General features: G+C 37.6%; 1 protein-coding gene and 2 long non-coding RNA genes across 10 annotated transcripts in view; 1 reads left to right on the forward strand and 2 right to left on the reverse strand.

Annotated features, from left to right (window-relative positions):
- Positions 1-19,457, forward strand: part of LOC5518173 (insulin gene enhancer protein isl-1) — a 61,805-nt gene that overhangs the window by 1,119 nt on the left and 41,229 nt on the right. For 4 of the 8 annotated variants that reach the window (XR_007308130.1, XM_032362714.2, XM_048727917.1 and 1 more), the window contains exon 2: positions 7,683-7,739. The gene's annotated coding sequence lies outside the window, so the exon portion shown is untranslated. Of the gene's footprint in view, positions 1-7,484; positions 7,534-7,682; positions 7,740-12,886; positions 13,027-19,457 lie in introns of those variants that run through there. The other 4 variants (XM_032362713.2, XM_032362722.2, XM_048727912.1 and 1 more) reach the window with 3 other exon arrangements.
- LOC116601891 lies at positions 353-12,786 on the reverse strand. Its single transcript, XR_007308131.1, has 4 exons — positions 12,662-12,786; positions 3,606-7,231; positions 1,333-1,529; positions 353-1,120 (listed from the first exon to the last, which is right to left on the reverse strand). It is a non-coding gene; the product is annotated as an uncharacterized LOC116601891 (long non-coding RNA).
- Positions 15,977-19,104, reverse strand: LOC116601892. The gene is made up of 2 exons (XR_004290194.2): positions 18,489-19,104; positions 15,977-18,014 (listed from the first exon to the last, which is right to left on the reverse strand). It is a non-coding gene; the product is annotated as an uncharacterized LOC116601892 (long non-coding RNA).

Below are 19,457 nucleotides of genomic sequence, written 5' to 3' on the forward strand. Positions count from 1 at the left end.
GAAATTGTTGATAAGAGCTTGCAGAATATTGCAACACTTTTTTATTACTTTTTTACCAAGTGCAGCGTAGTGGGCCTAACAGTAGTGGGGCTCAAGACCAATTTATTCAGAGATGAAATTTTTGCAGTGATATAATTCATATTCAGGGGAATCTGGATGCTGGCATTCCCGGGAAAAATTGGACAATTTTGTTCTCCCTAGGATTTTTCACCAGTGGGAGCACGTTAATATCCATTAGATACATTATTAATATTCATCATTAATATTCATTATAAATCTCATTAATATTCATTATAAATCTAATTAATATTTACAACTCAATAGACTACTCAACTAGAATGAGAATACAAAATATGCTTAGAATTTTTTTAATTTATCTCATACTTCAATTTCCACAAGACGTATCGCGGTTCTCAATACATCGCGACCCTTCGCCCCTCGTTTCCATAACGGTCGTAGTTTCGCAGTCAACTTCGTTTGTTTATGAGATTGAGAATCGAAGAGCGTAGGTCAGTTTGGCTAAAATGATCAGCTGAAATTGCTTCAAAACGTTTGGAACAAGGTACGAACAGTTAAGGAAAAAGATTCACAGGAATTAGAGCAAGTGATGATCTAATTAGCAGGTCGCAAAATCAAATATTATCTGAACAAGATGTAATTAGCACTGATAACATGGCCGTTTGTTGACTTGCATGACAGCAGTCGAATCTTGAAGGAAGAGTTTCGAGGCTTTCTTTGTGAGATGACTGGCAAAACTGGAACCTTGAATGTTTTGCAATATATTTTTATTCTTTTATGAGAACTGCGTTTATTTACTTTGTTGTCAAATGTGGCTCTCAGGCCCTAAGTAAAGTCGACTACAACTTTCGATACATGAAACAAATGAAGTCTGCCTTGATCGTTATGGAAATGCAGATGATTGACGTCCAAGAACTAACTAAAATCACAGTTAGAATGTCAAGGTGAAGGGTCGCGATGTATTAAAAATCGCTATAATTTGTTAGCCTCGCTATAAGAGCAGACTTCACTGAAATTTCATCCATGGATTGATATATGACTTTCCATCCTATAAACATCTTTTCACAAGCAAGTATAGTGACTTCATCACAGCTATAACCACCTATGAAAGGAAAAAAAATACAAAAAAAAATACAAATAAGAAGAAAATATATTTTCTCCGAACAATTTGAATTATTCATTATAGAAATTGCTGACAGTGTTTCAGCTAGCAAGCATGCATCTGACAGTCTCCAGTTGAATTATTTGTAAGTCATTCTTTTTGGAGTTTTGGGATTCCTGTGGCACACAAAAAGCAATATCCCCTTCTCTCACCTTTTGCTTCCCACAGGAATCCTGAAAGCCCAGATACAGTAATTTCTGAATAGGATTTCTGGAGAGCTGGCTAGAAGGCGAAGTAGGGGTGTTATACAGTGCAGCCATGTTGTGACAATGTGGCAATTTTCACATTTTCAAAAACTAGCGGTCTGCAAGCACCCCAATGTAGTGGTAGCCCTGGTTTCCTGGGCATACTAACAAAAAAAACACTGCATTTAGCCTAAAAAAATATAATATATATTATAAAGACTACAACTTGAAGCCCCCCTAAGCCGCTAGCTGTTTTAAGATGTTGTTGTATTTACAGCTTCCGCTTCTATAGGTTTGCCAGCCCACTAACAAATGTATTGAACACATGATTGGGTCTACATCATAAGTAGAACTCATTACATTTTTTTTTATTATTATCACCTCTTTCCTACCAATACTACTGGGATCAAGAGTTTGAGTTAGTAGTTCATTCCTGACAGGATAATGCTGTTTGTCTTGCATGCTTTAGTCAAGGGAGGGGGGGGGGGGCATGCGTCCCTACTGAGAAGAGAATGTACATAAAAAGCAAGTGAGGTTTTCTTTTTTGTTTTATCTTCTGTTATTATGATTATAAAAGTGTGTAAGTTGCCTCTACTTTTTTACTGGGGCATAATATTTCCACTTCAAAATAATAAACGGTAGCGGATCTAGGGGGAGGGTTTTGGGGGTTTAAACACCCCCTTTGGGCTGCCAGAAAACCATATGTAACGTAACAAAAAACAATTACCCCACCCCACCTCCCTTTGTCACTGAGCCAAACCCCCCTTTAGCGAAAAGCTAGATCCGCCCCTGATAAATACAGTTAAACTTATTGTGATAGTGAATGCTTATTTTACAATAGTCCCTTTAGGCCTTTCTTATGTAATTTTTTTTTCGTTTATATCACTTTTTTTCTAAAATGAAATGTTTGTTATGTCTGTTAAGTGGCCCCTTACCAACCACTTTTGAACGAGTATCTTCATGTTCTTTTTCACACGGCTTTTAACCAATGAATCGCTGCTGAGTCTCTCCTGTCTTAGTTACTAGTGCCATAAACTTTCAAATTCATAACATCAAATCTAACCGAGAAGGAAATATTTTTTTTATTTCTTCTTCTAAATGTTTTATCTATTTTTGTATAGATATCAGTTAAGTTTGACGACTTGTCTTTCGTGAACAAATATGCATATATTTTTTCGACCCTGCAATCAGTTCTAGCAACCGTGTTCTAGTCAAACACAGATGCAAAAACACCTAAAAACTGTTACAGTGATAATGCTGAATAAATAGACGAACGCTTTAGGCCAGAATCAGAATGACACTAAAGCCCATATAACTTTAAATCTAGAGCTTTAGCTAAAAAAAAAGAGATTCAAGAATCCTTTTGTGTAGTCTGCTTTAAAGTTTTCATTCTGCGAATGATATGAAACATCACTAGAGCTATAAGCTAAAAAAATATGAGATTCTAGGCTCCTTTTTTGTAATCTGCTTTAAAGTTATCATTCTGCGAATAATATGAAACATCACTAGGATAACCATTAGTGTGACTATTTTGGGCACCCTCTTGCGATGTACGTTTTAGCGCGTGGAAAAGCAGTCGTACCCTTAAGGTAATTCCCTTGAATTGCACTGCGCACCCCTTCTGCGCATAGTGGCGCGCGCTGTTTGTTCGAACTTTCCGGTATTAAGTGCGCGCGCGCGCCACAGTTGTACAAGAAAACACAAGCAAAAGGCGCACGTTTTTTACTTAAAACGCTTTGACAGAAAAACGAAGTCGGTTACCCCCATTTTTTATTTGCTCAAATAGTTAAATATATACGGAAAAATGATATACTGAAAGAAGAACAAAAGTTGGGTTGTAGGAGTTTTGTTATTTCTCTTAAAAGCCGTAAAAATACTTCAAAATGGCGCTTTTTACCGTATGAATAGTGGCGAAAACAATGTCTTTTAGTGCGATCTCTTAAAATGTGATTTGTTTTGAGCATTAACTACTACGGGTTATTGTTTAGGAGATCGGATTTTGGCAGCTCGACAAACAGAACTTAATTTTCTAAAGACTATAGGCACTCTTTTTAAAAACTAAAAGTTGGGATTTTTCCTTTCGCGATCAGTAAAAACGCGTCAACTCTACGCCCCTCTATTGTGAAAACGAGGTCGGTACCCCCATTTTTTATTACATTTTTTGAAAGCCCTTAACTTCAATATTGTTTATGCCAAGTTTAAAAAAATTCTGGGTTGTAGAACTATTTCAAGGGAATTACCTTCATCTACAACAGTCAGCAAACCCTTTATGGCGCGGCCTCGAAGAAAAGAACATATCGGTTTTTAAGTCGTGGATAGCGAAGCTATTCAGGACTTTTTGCGGTTAGCGGGGTTGTGTCACTAATAATCGTCGACTCAAGTGTAACCCATAGCCAATCATAACTCTTCTAATGTCACAACTCTTGGCCAATCAAATCAAATGTTTTAGCGAAAAAGCCCGCGAATTGTCAGCGGTAAATGTAAAAAAACATGGCGGCCGCAGTTGAATTTTTTGAAGGTGGTGATGGTTAAGACTATGATTTAACGTCATTCCTGCCTTTCTTGCCAATAAAAAATGAAGCCACATTCGATAAATAGCTACCTGAATGCAATATTTCGCTTCAATGTCCGTTCGTTATCAGTTCAGCTTTCACGATATATCATGTTGTCAACAGACTTACGAAACGCCACTGGTAAGCCATTTCCACTTCCCCTTTACTACTGCTGGCTGTGCACCAAATTCTTTGTTTATTTCTTACATGCATGCTTGCTGAATTAGCTCCAACACATTCTTGCTATTATAATTTAAGCTTCGGAATTTATCCGTACTTCGCTACGAGTAGCATTGTTTCCATTGTCTCGATGAATAACATTTCTAGACTGAACTTCGTTTGCCAAGAGCAGGAATCAGTTTTTAAAACACATAAAGCCAAGAAATGTATTGGTTTGGTCCATACTCTACATACCATTTTACCCTAAAGTGGGTTAAAAATAAATGCACCAAAACCAAGCTTTTGTCCCAAATTACCATTTTATTATCCACGACTTGGCAAGGGCGTTTACTTTTGATTAGAGTCTATTTTTTGTTTGTGAGTTTGATAGAATGAAAAATGTTCTGGGCTTTAGAACAATTCTAGGGTCACCGTTCGACATTAAGGGTGCATTTTTTTTAATCGTGATTTTGGAATGAGAATGATTAAAATAGAAAAAGCGCGCGTTCGTTTATCCTGCGTTCCCGTTCCATTCCGAAATGGAATAAGGGCCATTCCACCCATTCTTCTACCTGTAGCAGAATGACTCGAGTGGTATTCTGAACATTTTCTACCAACCATTCCCATTCCAGAATGATAGGGAAAAAACGCGCCCTGAGTACCCGTATACGGGGTTTCCAAAATAGAATCTCAAGAACAGTGGGTACGTTTCTAAGCTGCTAGAGTCTACCTTATGCCCATCATCCTGTTTGATACGCAAGAGCGACAACGGAACTTGCCGAGTACTTCCCAGCATTTTCTTTCTTTCTTTCCTCTTTTAACATAAATGTACTCGTTGACAATCTAAGCCCACATCCCCTCTCCAGCCATTTGTTATTTATGTTATGTCTGTGACTGTGTATGTAAAGAAGAGCGATTTTATTTTCATTGTTACCCCCTTCCCCTTCCCTGGTGTTATAAACAGCGTGTTTTCGCCAGTATATAAAAATAACTTTTTAGCAATTTTTTTCCCAAGAACTCAAGCTTTCAAAAATCTGTTGCGTCTGTGGCTGTGTGTTTAGGAGAGCGATTTTATCTTCATTGTTGCTATTTTCCCCTTCCCTGGTGCTAGAAACGTGAGAGTTTACGCCGTTGCTAAAAAAAACCAGTCGTTTTTTCTTCTGACTTCTATTGTTTGCTCATTCGTCAGAATCCAAAACCAAACAGACAGGTCAGTCAAGGAAAGGCTCACTGCTAAGCTATAGGCAAACGTTCTTAGATAACAACTACCCTCCCCTTTTATTGATAGACAAGAAGGATTTGGTTATCAGCTTACAGGGTTGTTCTTTGTTAATTAAAGGCTTTTTTATGAAAGCGATATGCGCATGCGCATGTTCCTCCGTAATCATTAAGTTACTTTTGTTCAGTCCGTTGTATTCTCGGCCGCTAGACTTCACAGGAGTTTTGATTTTTTAGATTATAAGTTTTTTTTTTCTTTAATGTTTTTTAAAATGTCAGCGCGCACGCGTTAATAAGAGAAAAATGCTAATGTACTTCTCAGAAAAACGTGAAATGGCGAGTTTAAATCCTTTCCATTTTCTTGGTCGTTTGAACTTTCTTCTCATGATGGCTTTATAACTCTAGGCTATTTACCATGGCTTGCAAATTTTTGCACGGCAGGTCTTATGGACAAACTACGTATTAATGTGGATTTCATATAAGAAAGCGGGAATAAAACTTGGCTTAAAGAAGAGATATTTAAATTCCTTTTCGCTAGTTGAGAAATCTGATAACTCGGCGGAAAATTTCGATTTTGGTTAAAATCGAGGTGCTTGTCAGAAAACCAAAAGCTCTTCTGAACGTGATTTCAGAAATAGTGGTTTTATTTTGTTTTATGAAGAAGTAAAAGCCATAGACGTATTTGTTTTAAAGGGAAAAAGTGGGACTACGTGAATCACCATCCGTTTGAAGTTTTCTTTTTTCGGTTTACTTGTGCAGTTTTGAGTTTCCTTAATCTGGAAGTTTTGGTTAAAAAGAAGTGTTAGCGAACAGAAATAAGGTTGTACTACAAAGACAATACCAAGACGATTTCGTGTATTGTTTCAAATTTTAATTGTTACTAAAGATTTGTTATTGGTGCTTTACTGAGTTGTTCAAGTACGAGAGCATCACCGACTCAGTTTGTCTTATCGACCGATCACTTGTTTTGTGTGATAAAACTACTCCAGTCTTCTTTTCTTTGCGGAAAAAGCTTGAAAGTGGTGTTGAGAGCCTTTCTTAGCTCTGTCACTCAATAGCCCAAGTACATTCTTCCATGACACGGCAAAGCCAAATGAACGGCTGAGAGAAGTGCTTTGTTATTGTAGCTGCGACGATATTAATCAAAAGTCAATGTGTTTAGTGTGGGGTTCCCAATTGAATGCACGCCTTACTTTGTAAAGACAAACAATCCATTGTCAAGAGCGTTAGTTTGCACCGTTTTTGTTGGGAATTACTCTAATGGGTGTCTTTTTTTAACGCAGAACAAATTTTTATTCATTTGTAAAAAAGTAATCGTCTTTGAATGTCAGTAAAACATAGAGATGCGTGTGACGTTTTGTTGTCTATCATTGTCTCGAAAGAAAATTGGTAATCGTTTTTTGTCTCATTTTAAAGCGATCAAAATTTATGTCCCAGGAAAGAAAACAGACTTCTTGTGCCAATTAGAACAGTAATCAAAAGGAAAATGGTACATTTTAGATGTGTGATTTCTTTTGTGGTTCATGAATAGAATGATTGTCTTGAGGAATTGAATTTGTTTTTCTTAACAATATTAAGTAAGATCTACAAAGGGAGACGCTGCAGGAGTAAAAACGAGTGTGTGAGAGAGAGAGAGTCAAATTTCACACTTTAAAAAAAAAAAGAATGTACACTTAAATTAACTTGACAAAGAAATAACTACAATAGGCCGCATGGGTAAAGTCCGCTCATGTCAAATGATTTACCCAGAGATGTTTGCATTCCATGTAAAATCTGACGCGAAAAGAATCCAAGGAAGGTCCATCGCCCACGACAATGGCTTGCCTGGCTCTTTTTGTTGGGAACGACAGACGCTATACAGATTGGTCTTTGCCATCCCTGAGTTGCTCTGAATGGATTTACTGTGAACTTTGCTTGTTGAAATTTCAAGTTGGCCCCTATTGAAATATAAAGGAAAAACACACAACCCATAAGTTTTTAAGAGAAAGTCGATTTTTTTGTTTGGCAGGAATCAACACTGTGCGCCGTGTTTCTTTTGTTTGCGGTGGTGAGTTCTTTGCCTTTTTCTAAAACTTCTAATGCTTCTCTGTTATGGCAGCTGCCAATTTGGCCAGCTATGTTGACTTAGATATCTTAAGGTTTTTCTTAGGCGGAGTAGGTGACTCACACTGGTACGGAGAAGGTTCTCTCATCGTATACGCCTATCAGCTACTCTCTAAACTAAACAAGCCATTTGAAAGTAAGCCGCTTCAATCTCTAATATCCCGCCTTGTTTTGCGTGTGTCACTACAACGTACCCTTGCCCTCTTGTAGGCCTTAAATGACATATGTCACATGAGAAAATGGCCAAATTAGATACTTATCTCGCATTTTATTTCAAATTTTAAGATTCGACAACAACACGAAACTTCAAGAGTTCATCTCATCTTATTCAGCCGTCTCAAGGTAAGAGCGCGCTTTACTCGTTTCTATTTATAAACTTTAAGAAACTTTTCTCCAGTTCTTAAAAAAAACATTTGTAGTGTTCTTGCTTCTTATGTTTTGTGCGTGAAAGTGACTCCTTGAGGTGCGAACATATACCGCGAAAGCTACTCAAGTACCTTTGGCGATGTCGCTTCCTCATCGTTTTTTTTCCCCTACAACATGTTTACTTACAACATCTCACAAATGCAATTTACACATCAACGTCGTTTAAACTTTGCTTTCACTTCAACATGCTATTAACAACGCAATTTCTGACCAAACAACCGTCGCTTTAAGTCAACGGAGAACCGGGGCCCGCTATTAGTGTTTAAAATGTCTGTCTTTCAGGGATATACTTATAAATTAGTCTGCCTTTTTGATTGTGTAGAATAAAGTAAATTTGTCAGTAAATGCATGTTTCGATTATGCTCTGCTTTAATGATTCTGGAATTGCTAGTAAATTGGGACGGGGTTAAAACTCAATACACCGCGTGAAGTCAAAAAGAAATTAAGTTTAATTTTCTTTTTCGTATTTTTGTTTTGTTTTTTGTTTGTCCCTTGAAAACGCAATGAACCCTCACTAAAACTTAAACAACGTGAACGAATTAGTTTATTTTCAGGCTCACGCCTTTGTGGTCAGCTCCCCTACCCATGTTTTCCACGTGCCATTTATATCTTGTAATGGTTCGTAAACGGATAGCAAATGTGGTGATTCTTATCTTACGCTGTTTTCAAAGAGTAAAAAAAACAGTTCCTGGTGTTTTGGAACAAAGAAGAATGGAAGCTTTTTCAACTTATCGCTGTATTCAATACCGGATTCTTTACTACGTTTCAAAGTTGAAATATTTTATATTATTAATAATATCATTGCATAAGTAAGCGACACTCCTCCATCGGTGTCATGATTACTGTATTTCTTTTTTGGCTGTTTTTAGACTCCTATGTTGATACACTTTTAAATCATGCAACAGAAACTCTAATCCTGTTGGGGGAAATGCCTCAGGCTTTTGGTTATTTTATTATTATTTTTTAAGATATTTTTTTCTCTACGACTCTATCCAAAAATATTAAGCTGCAAAGAAGCGATTATAACAAAAGTTGCAAACCAATCCCAGTGATGGAACATTCCTTTTTACTAATTCTTCCCTCCGGCTAAAAACATTAGTAGGCTGAGGATGTGCGATAAAAGGGTAGGAAAGCTCTTCCCAGTTTTATTGTGAATTAATTGTTTTATTATCCACATTTCTTGCTAGAAATCTTACTGCATATTAGGGTTCGACTCTAAAGTTCACATTTTGGAAGCAAAATCTATTTCAGCAGATAAGGTGCTAAGCTTCCCCTTTCTTATTGACACCGGAAAAGTTAGAATTTCCGTGATCTTTAAACCCCTTGACAATTTCTTATTGTATATACGTATTTCATCCTTTAGTCTCTGTTTATTTATTTATTTATTTATTTTTTGTCGCTTTCACGAGCAGCTTTGTCCCGAAAGAGAGATTTTTTTCGTTTGCTTGATACTGCTTTATTTTATAAAATCTTTTCAAATTTTGGATACTCGGGAAAAAGGGGTAGAGGAAATGGTATTTGCCTATAAAGAGAGCACGGTGTAAGCGGAGGATAATGTTAGAGGCTGCGGGTATTCGCATGATTGCGTTCATACTGGCGGTTTTATTCGCATATTTCCTCACAACCTAAAATAAGCCAATCGACGAATCGGCTCATTTCTATAAATTGCTTTTTACACCTTTGCGGTGCTCTAAGCGAACATTCACACAGGGAAACTACAGTTCTAACCCAGACGTCGTTTAGTACCTTTTGGAATCATTTACATTAGCCTTATTGCAAGTAAGAAATGGACGGCCCAGTTGGGAAATCACGTTCGCGGCATGCTATAAGGTGTTTTTTGACAGTCATCCAAGAACCATTCGTTGATTGCCTCGTTCAAGCTTTGAATTCAAAGTCTGCGGTTAACATCAAAGTTAACGAACAATGGCGGTAATGGTTTTGCCTTCAGAACTGCCTGCATCATGTTCAGAAACTTCTCAAATGGCAGTTCGTTTCCTAAACTAGAAAGAAATGAAATTCGAAGGATAAAGTATTCATCATCTTTGGGAAAGAGTTGTTTTATGTTGCAATGAATAATTAAGAAAATAAATATTTTCTAGTTTTCGTTTCATACAGCAGTTTCACCATTCTTCGCAAGACTTTTAGTGTACAGAAACATGTTTGAGAATTAGATTCAATCAAAACAGTTTTAGCAGCTGGTGATGTATTTCCCTTTCCTAATACACTCTCTCTTGAGTAAAAAAGAATTTACTTACTTACAGCCACCCTTTATCCGTTTTGTCTGTAAAAAAACATCATTTTAAAGTTTATCGCTGAATGACTATTACAGACTGTTCGTTAGTGACAGTGAGTTGTAACAGTTTCTCCAGGCGAATACTATTGTTGCCGAAAACTGTAACTCGATCCGCACTTTGTGAACGTAAATGGAACACTCATCAAGACACAATACTCTTTTGACTCGCGCGGCTGAGCTCCCTTCGTGGGAGAGCAGGTATTATGGTGTATGGTATCCGTTTTCCCTTGTAACTAGCCCGTTATTCCAGTTCTAGACTTTCACAGAGAACCAAAGCTCACACGTGTATGGAAGTCTATAAAAAGTCGATTTGTAGCGAATCTACTCCGACGAAGGACTAATACTGGAAACGTCAGCAAATAACCCTGTCTCCTAGAGGCGTTCAGTAAAAATCTTCGACCATCAATTGCTTATTTCCCTACTCCAGTGCAGGCGTTCGAAAGTCACATGTTGTTTTCACTGAGATATATGATACTGTTTATACTTGGTATTTGATGAAAATATCGCAGTTTCGTTACATGATTTTAAAAGGGTGTGATTCCTCTCTTTTTCTTAAAGCAACCCGCCAAAATTATCTTTATACTCCTAACATCCAACCTCTTAACTCTACCTCGCATCGCTGATAGATCCACCTACAAATCACCCTTCACAATCTGGGACATCCCACACCCTTGAAGATCAACATGCACAATCTGATGGCCACCCCACATCTCCTTGATGGTCACCCTATACCTCCATTTTAGTCACCCTACACCCCCCTGATGATCACCTTATACAACAAAAAACCTCTCTAGTAATATTACCTGCAACAACACTCACCCTACTCCCCTAGTAATCACTGTTTGTAACCACTCACCCTATCCCCCTAGTAATCACTATTTGTAACAACACTCACCCTACCCCCCCTAGTAATCACTATTTGTAACAACAATAACCCTACTCCCCTAGTAATCACTGTTTGTAACCACTCACCCTACCCCCCAGTAATCACTGTTTGTAACAACACTAAGCCTACCCCCCTAGTAAACACATTTTGTAACAGCACTCACCCCACCCCCTAGTAATCATCAGACCGCACAAGCACTCAACTTCCATTGATGACGTCCGCCTAGCCACACCCCTGTAGCCCCTGTTGGTCTATCTATACAGCCACACGCTAGCTCTACACAGTTATCATCCACCTTGACAACCAGCATCTTTGACCGAAATCATACACAACTACGTACCCACATGCAACTAATGGCCCTGCAGCCAATGATATGACCACCTCATGCAACTACAAATTCATTATTCTACGTAGTTAGCTTTAGCAACACTCCCTGAGGAAGCGCCAGACAACGCACGCCCTACACCCCCTGAATAACGCCTCGCAATACTACACACTAGAAACCCTGCAGCTGTCGCTCTGGGGACTGTTCCTAGAAAGCAGGTTAGCGCTAACCCAGGGATAAATACGGCTATCTTGGCATTTGATTGGATAAAAAAGGCATTTACCCCTAAACTACAAACTCATCATTGAAAGGCATCCACCATTGTTATTTGTATTACGATAAGTTTAACTAAGAAGCTGAGCCTTGCTAACGATAACTTGCCGACACGGAGCCGTTTCCGACCACACTGATATACAAGTCGACACTCCCTTCGGCCTACCGGGAGCAGTATCTGTTGTTTTGAAAAATGAAATACTTGTTTTTAAATGAATCGATAAGAGCGCACGCCCTCAAATCCGGAGGGAGAATATGTGATCTGAGTCTAAAATGTGAATTATGTCGAGATTCGATGCTCCCTTCAAAATTTTGACTCTGTATTGAAACAATAGAAAAACGTATCTTATAATGTAGAACCATTATCTGCTCATTTACAGGGTGTTTTTGCAGCGTAGTAAAAATGGTAAGCAACTAGCCTTTTACCAAGAGATAATCGCGATGAAGGGAAAAAGAAACTGCAATAAATTCAGGGAAAGATTTCAGATTTGTGAGTCAGATGAATCGTCATAAAATTTCCGCCTAAGCAAGTATATTGAAAATCTGATACGTCACTGTAAAGCTATATGGTTTGATTTGAATTTGAATATTGGTGAGGATATATAGATTACAATTGAATTGGCATCTACTAGTATCTACTTGTATAATGCCTTATTGAAATAAAAAAAGTATCAAGAGTTACAATTTTGAGTCAGGAAGAAAAGGTCTTAAGATTAAAGATGAGTTCAAGTTGAATGGAATGATTGTACGCCTATATTTTTAACGTTCTCTACTTTTTTTCTGCTACAAATGGATGGTTATACTCTCTTGGCCTTACACTGATGCTCTAACTTCTAAGCAGCAGTTGTTCTAAATGCTGTCACATAGAGGACATTTAAATCCAAACTTTTTTAGGAGTATTCGGGTAGCTCTGAGTTCCAAAGTAATCACACGAGTCTGCCTTCTCAATCAGGGACTTATTGATCCTAAATTACATCGTAGAAAAGCTGTGACTCTATTGTAAGAGCTCGGCGAAGATTCGGTCCCATTAGAAACTCCACCTGTACGCGTTCTGTACCTACCGGCTGTAAACTTCATTCAGACTCCTCTCCAGCTGCCTTCGAGTTTCTTTGAAAGTTTTCCCCAGCATCTAAGGTATCCCATTTAGAATCCCTAGCATCGCGTGCTGTACGTACGGTCACATCTGTCTCATTATCATCGTTGATCATCCACGAGGTCTTTTCTCGGATTGGTGTCTATTTCACAGTCGTCCCTCCCACTGCCTTTCCAAGATCGGGTTACAACAGCCTTGCACTCACTCTACCTTAGCCACACGACTGAACCATTTAAGGCTCTTATTGTACCCTCACGCTAGAGAAATTGGATCAGTATTTGAAATCATTTTTCGAGGCAGAAGCCGTTGGAGCGAACAAGACTGCCGATCAAGGTGGGTAGAATAAGCTTTCCGTGATACACACTCATCGCGTCGGGCGGATTTTCATTTGTTCGCGAGAGATATAAGATCAAAAGGGACGACGAAGTGGACGATGTGGTGACGACGACGTGAAGTGTGAACTCTCTCCCATTTCAACCGACTCTTGTGAGCTCACTTCGCACTTCGTAATCGTGTTAGAACTCCACTCATTGCCAGCGGCGATGGCGAAATGAATGGCGCCGTCCTTGGGCGGCATTTATCTCCCAGCCACACAATCCTCATTTCCAAGCACTTATTTGAACCAATTTCTACTCACAGCTAAAAGCTTTTCTCTTAACGGCCATTTTGTATGTTTACGGCTGTTGATGGGCAGCTTTCAGCGTAGAAGTCTCTCATTCGAGAATCAAGGCGCATTGCACTCCTTCGTTGACAATAGATTCTTAATAGAAGTTTGGCCATGTCTTCGCTAAAAGCCCTTTCGTCTTAATGGTTGAATTAAGATAGCAGGGAATAATTACTTAGGAGGAATTTAAATTCGCCAGTTGTATTTCCATGTCATATTCAAGGCACATAAAACGTATTGGCAGAGCTCATTTCAATTACTTGTCATTTCATTTTTGTATATGAGACCTTTTCAAAGATCTTGAAATGTGTTTTTTTGTACGTTACCGACTAAAATCCCACGAAATTGTAATCGACATTGGACAAGCTGAACTGGCATCAGATTTTCCGTTCTATAATTTTCTACAAAAATGATTTACTCTGCTCCCAGGAAAGTTAATCTGGACGAAACATGAGCTATCAAAACATGCTCCTCGCTAAAGGTGGCCTCCTTTAGATTCACCTCAAGCAGAAGAACGACTTCTCATATCGTCGCATTCTTCAAAATAAACAATTTGCATTGAAGTATAATCCGAAAGCGATTTAATGGATGATGCTAATGGTACCGCGACACGCTTCACTACCTTAGCCGAAAATCCGCCGCGCTTCCATTGCCCGCTAATTGCTATTTTATTTACTCGTTACTGAATTGCTTACGTTTGAATCTTACTGCCATGCCTTCCATTATAGTACCGAGGACGTTTCACGAGTTTTTACTAGGAATTATTTATTAATCATTGAATTACTTGATGTCTAAATATGATGATTCCTAAAGTTGACAATCCCTCCCTTTTTTCGGTAAAAACCAACATCCTACTTTATAACATTTATTAAAAACAAACTGATTCTTTAAATATGTAGAAGTAAAGCTACTCTAGGCTTATATTCTGGCCAACCGACTATTGTATCTCGTCTTTTTCTGTTTCGATTTCAGATCCATTGTGCATCTACCGCTGCACATAGATTTCATTACTGCTCTGAAATACGTTTTTGATAGTTTGGTTAAAAATAACCGTATTTATCTAGCGTATTTTCTAACTATGATGACATTACTGCTGGAAAAGATTCTAAGTAGTCAGAGTAATTTTTACTCATATATCACTGTAGATGCAATAAATTCTAGATGATTGCAAAACAAATGATAGATTACCATTTACAAATTTCAAAGTAAAATAAATTTTAACCACTGTGAGAAATAAATCACAGCTGATGTAATGACAATAGTCAATTTACAAAATAAATTTTGCATTATCCTATTTATAAATAACATAGTCAGAGCTCTTTCGATTCCCCGGAAAATTACAATTTTTTTTCAATGTAGGGTGATGGTCCTTTATTTGGAGTAGGCTCATTATCGAGAGCTTTGTGAGTCTGCAAAACCAGTGATAAAGGTAATGGGGAAACAGATGAAATCCCCAACATCTTCGATTCAATGGCGTTTATAGTGTTAAAAAATATTTCTGGTACCAACAATTAGTGAACCTTGTATGAATTGATGCTTTGCGGGCTATGAAAGCATGCTCGTGATCCGGGATTTATTGAAATTGGTACATAAGTTTCATTTTCGTTATTTGTTCTCTTTATTTTTGGTTTTAAGAGAACAGTTTTTGTGGTTATAGTACGGAGTCTTAAGTTATATTAACAAATCTTTTTTACTCTAGTCTGCCCAACGTATTCGCACGCCTTTTTTCCATGGCACACTTGTTACCTAGCAACCAGAACAGTACCGTGACGTCGCATGAGTATTTTTCAAATGACTGGAAAACATTTTTTTTTTGTCCTTGCCGATACGGAGCAAATCGCGCTGAATCTTACAATCTTAGCTAATGCTTTTTTCTTATCTCTACAAAGACAGCCTCTAAAGATGTTAATATTTTCTTTCTATCTTAACATGAAAACTGTTCTTTAATGTTAGATGTTTTTTTTTTGTTTCAATTTAGTGCGCAAAGCATTATTGTCTTTCAGCTTCATTCGAAGCCCGCAAGCTGAAGATTTTCTTTTAAAAATAAAATAAGATAGAGGAAAAAGTAGCGTCATTGTTAACAGTACTTGACTTCAAGACGGAACTTACTAATCAATCCTCTTAAAATCCTGTTATTCCAAGCATGGACAATTGTTCCTTGTTTTTTTCTTTCTCACGAAAGTTTTTTTAACCTACGAGATTACATCCTTGCCAAAAGCAAACTTCACTACGGCCCATGTTTGACCATATGTCAGAAAGCACTCGAAACTCCACAACTCCAAACAGATAACAAACTGACAAACCGCACTTATTGTTCACGAGAAACCTTCTCGTTAGCTTTTAAGTACAAAAACGCATTTGTTTGCCCCGAAGAACAGCCGGTTTTGAATTTACACAGAATAAGGTCGAATAAGGTTTTAATACGGCAGGGATTTTATTACTAGTGACTGACAAGCTTGACAAATAACGAGTTGTTAAAACTCAATAAAAGCAATAGCTTGGGAGACAGTTAGATTCTAAGAGGCTTAGCCTTAGTTTTAGCTGTTCTCTAAAGCTAGAACAGCAATCTAAAGCTAAAGAGCAATCTAACATGGTGACAAAGACCATTTTTTTCCTCTAGTGGTTCAAGTATTTTGCCTAATCATGTTTATACCAATCGCACCTTATTATTCTAATGCCCTGAGTGAGGTACTTAATATTGCTCTTTTTAAGACAAACTAAGTCTGTTTATTCTTGCATCTCAATTGAAAACATTTTACTTACAATCACTAAGAAAATCTCACCTTACTTGTTCTCTTTATCCTTTTATTAAAGAACCTTCTTTTCTTAGCGGAAGATAATTTTAATTTATGTTTTTCAATTATCTGTTAAGTTTTTGCAAAAACTTTACCTCAACTTTTCAAAGTACCTCTAATGAAAAACGTTTTTATCCAATTATCTTCGATACTTCTATGTTCTCCCGCCTCTTTACTGTCGCCCTCCGCAGGAAATTAAAATCACCCAAATCTTCAGGTGTTTTATAGTTTATTCTGCACTTCAGAAAGTACTAATCGACTTTAATAAAACAACGACTGTAGAAATTGCCTCGCAACGCATTTGCATAACACATGTTCACAACTTGAAAACTGAATTCGACTTTTATTGATTTTCTTTCTTGATTTCGCTTTTACAACCTTTAAAATCTTCAACGTTTTCGGTCCCTCAAATGTCATGCAATTGTTATATAACTTTTGTGCAATTTCTTCATTTATTGTCTGTCCGGGGCATTTTGCTGATAATGTTTTGAGTATCCACTTAGTTCGGCAAATTGTTTTTAAAAGACGCCAAAATAAATCCTAAACTTTTGGCACTCCATTATATACCGGCTTTTTTTTTTATTTAGATCAAAATTGAAGTTTATTTGAAATGCCAAGAGACTGAAAAAGTTCAAAAAGGCTCTTGTGATGTGTAAAAACACGATGTCGTTTTTGAAGTGCTTTCTCTTTCAAGCCACTGCTCTTTACAGTGCACGAAAATATATTTGCTTTGTTAAAGATCGAGTACTCCTTTGCATTCTGGCCTATTCTGCCTTGTGTGTTAACAGCACAGGTCTCTCTGATTCTTAAGAGAACCTTCCAGTTGATGAGAAGTGATGAGCAGTATGTGAAGATATGACCCTGTTGCAGATACAGCGTAATGTGTTGTCTATCTGTTAATGTCCCTAGGAAACTTCCGTCTGAATATCAGAGTTAAACCCCTTAGCATCTTAACACAAAACGCGGTACAATGGAATTAATCCTGGATCTTTAGGACTCGTCAATGAGTTCATGTATGATAACCATAAGGTATACTCTAATATATCCATGCTACCCTGTGCGTAAACACCCTCTTAATACAACCCTCTTAGTCTTTGATTGTGGGAATGGCGAGAAAGACATTGGATCATTTCAATATGCGCATTCGTTGTTAGAAACCTTTTCTTTTAGAAAACTAAGACATCTGAAAAAATGTGTATAAAATATATATTGAATATCAGCTATAAATTTATTGAAACATTTTAAAAGAATCTTTTGGAGATTTGCTTTTCAGAAACCTATCACGATCAAAGGGTACTTCGAGTGTGTCCATTTTCTATGGTAAACACTTGAAATGGCTCTAACTCAGACACCTTCTCGGAGCACCGTCTGTCACAAGGATAACCAAACAACAGCGAGAAACAAAAACGAAATTTATAAAGTCATTAAAACAGGGCGCCATATAATGAGGAAAGAAAAGAGGTGTCAAAGTTTATAGCGCCAGGCTCTAAGGCTTGGAGAAAAGACACGAAGAAACCATAAGTGACTCTTGGAATAGCTAGTGTTTATTCGACACCACAAGAGACGTACCGACAATGTCTATGATTTTCTCTTCCCGTTTCTTTGCCATCCGTCGACTGGATTAAAGGGTATCTTACGTATGGCAAACCTTGGCCGTTCTTTTTTATTACATTTTATTATCACTATCGAGTCGGCCCGATACAACTTTAGATTACTGAGACCAAATACAATATCCAATAAGTCCAAAATTCAATAAAAATGCGTACTTACGTACGGGATAATCCTCCTCCACTGCGCGTATTCTAAGGTGCTAATTTTCAAAGCAGACCAATCTGGTCAGCTGCCTCTTAATAAATCTCTCACTGAGGAGTTAATGATTGCAAACACTCGTTGAGAGGGTAATTTTTGTTTCTGTGCAAAAATAATGTTATTTCAGCATTGTTGTTTTTTCGATCATTAGATAACACAGTTTTTTATACCAGTCACAGCAGAGAATTAAGACAAGCATATCCTATACTCAATCATATACTGCGGGCAATTTAACTTGTGGAGTGGCAGGTTAAGGATAGAGCTCCTTAACTTTACTTTTTGCAAAATGACTCTAAACTTTGCAGAATTATGGTTTTGCATTTTTGGAACAATACCAGAGAAATGGAAGATGCCAGACCTAACATAGAGGCACAACAACAAAAAACACATCCTCGGCGGAGTCTGGGAGTTGGAAGGACTACTTTGAATCGAGAAATACTCACATCTTTTATGTATAAAATGTTCGAATGAAAATATCCTAGTTTCATAAGTGAGTTGTGTATTTTAAATTCAAGAGGAGAACTTACCCCTTTTATTTCCTCGCCCTCTTAAATTGGCACCCTCTAGTGTTCAACGACTCTGTTGGCTAACGAACAAGCGAGGGCTGTCGTCTCAAAACTTTCTCTTCTCTTTAATACATTTTACTGCTAAACTATTTAGGAAAATTACTGTTTTTATCAAGGGTCGTAATACACTACTTATATTATTATTAATATTTGTGTACTACACATTTGCATTTTAAATGGTAGTTTGAGCTCATGCCCCTTAATGTCTGTTTTTCGATTTTTTTAGTTTTTCGAGCCCGAAACAAACCATACCAGTCTCACATTGTTATTTGAAAGACCCTTACAGTTTTAGGGCTATTTATATTTAAATTCTCTACCTTGTCTCGCCATAGATAATTCGTGTTGACTCTATGTATCTTTCGTTTTTGACGAGATACACAGTCATACTTTGGCACCTCGCTCGTCATGTGTGCCTTTCCAAAGGGTAGCTCTTTTTGCAGCAATATCTGACTCAAAATTTAATAGACGTTGCTTAGAACTACCTCGCTGTTGTAAATGGAGACTTTTCGTGCCTAAGTGAGAGTATGGGCACTTAAACGTTAAAAGGTTCGCCCTATTAAATAAAGTGTGTTTTTTTAACACCAGGGAGAAAATCGTTTTAAACAACAGGCAATTTGTGAAAAAGTGAGAGGGTTTTCTCAATAATCCATTGATGTTTTTGCCAACGTTTTCAGAAACTGAACGGAAAGGGGGACCAAGATGAATAGTGGTACCGTGCCTGCGGCAGAATGTCCCATTGTTGTCTCCTAGAAGTAGAAATATGAAATTGGATCTGTTATTTTACTCCATCCTAACTTGCCATTTAGGTAACAGGTACAGCAATTAAAGTTCCCAAACACTCCCATTTAGAGCTACCTTAATTCATTGAACCTGCAAATCTTAATGCACTCTGAACACGGCGTGCAGTCGACAGGTTGGGAAACCTGATAC

This window comes from Nematostella vectensis, chromosome 5 (assembly GCF_932526225.1).
Source record: "Nematostella vectensis chromosome 5, jaNemVect1.1, whole genome shotgun sequence".
Classification (NCBI taxonomy): Eukaryota; Metazoa; Cnidaria; class Anthozoa; order Actiniaria; family Edwardsiidae; genus Nematostella; species Nematostella vectensis.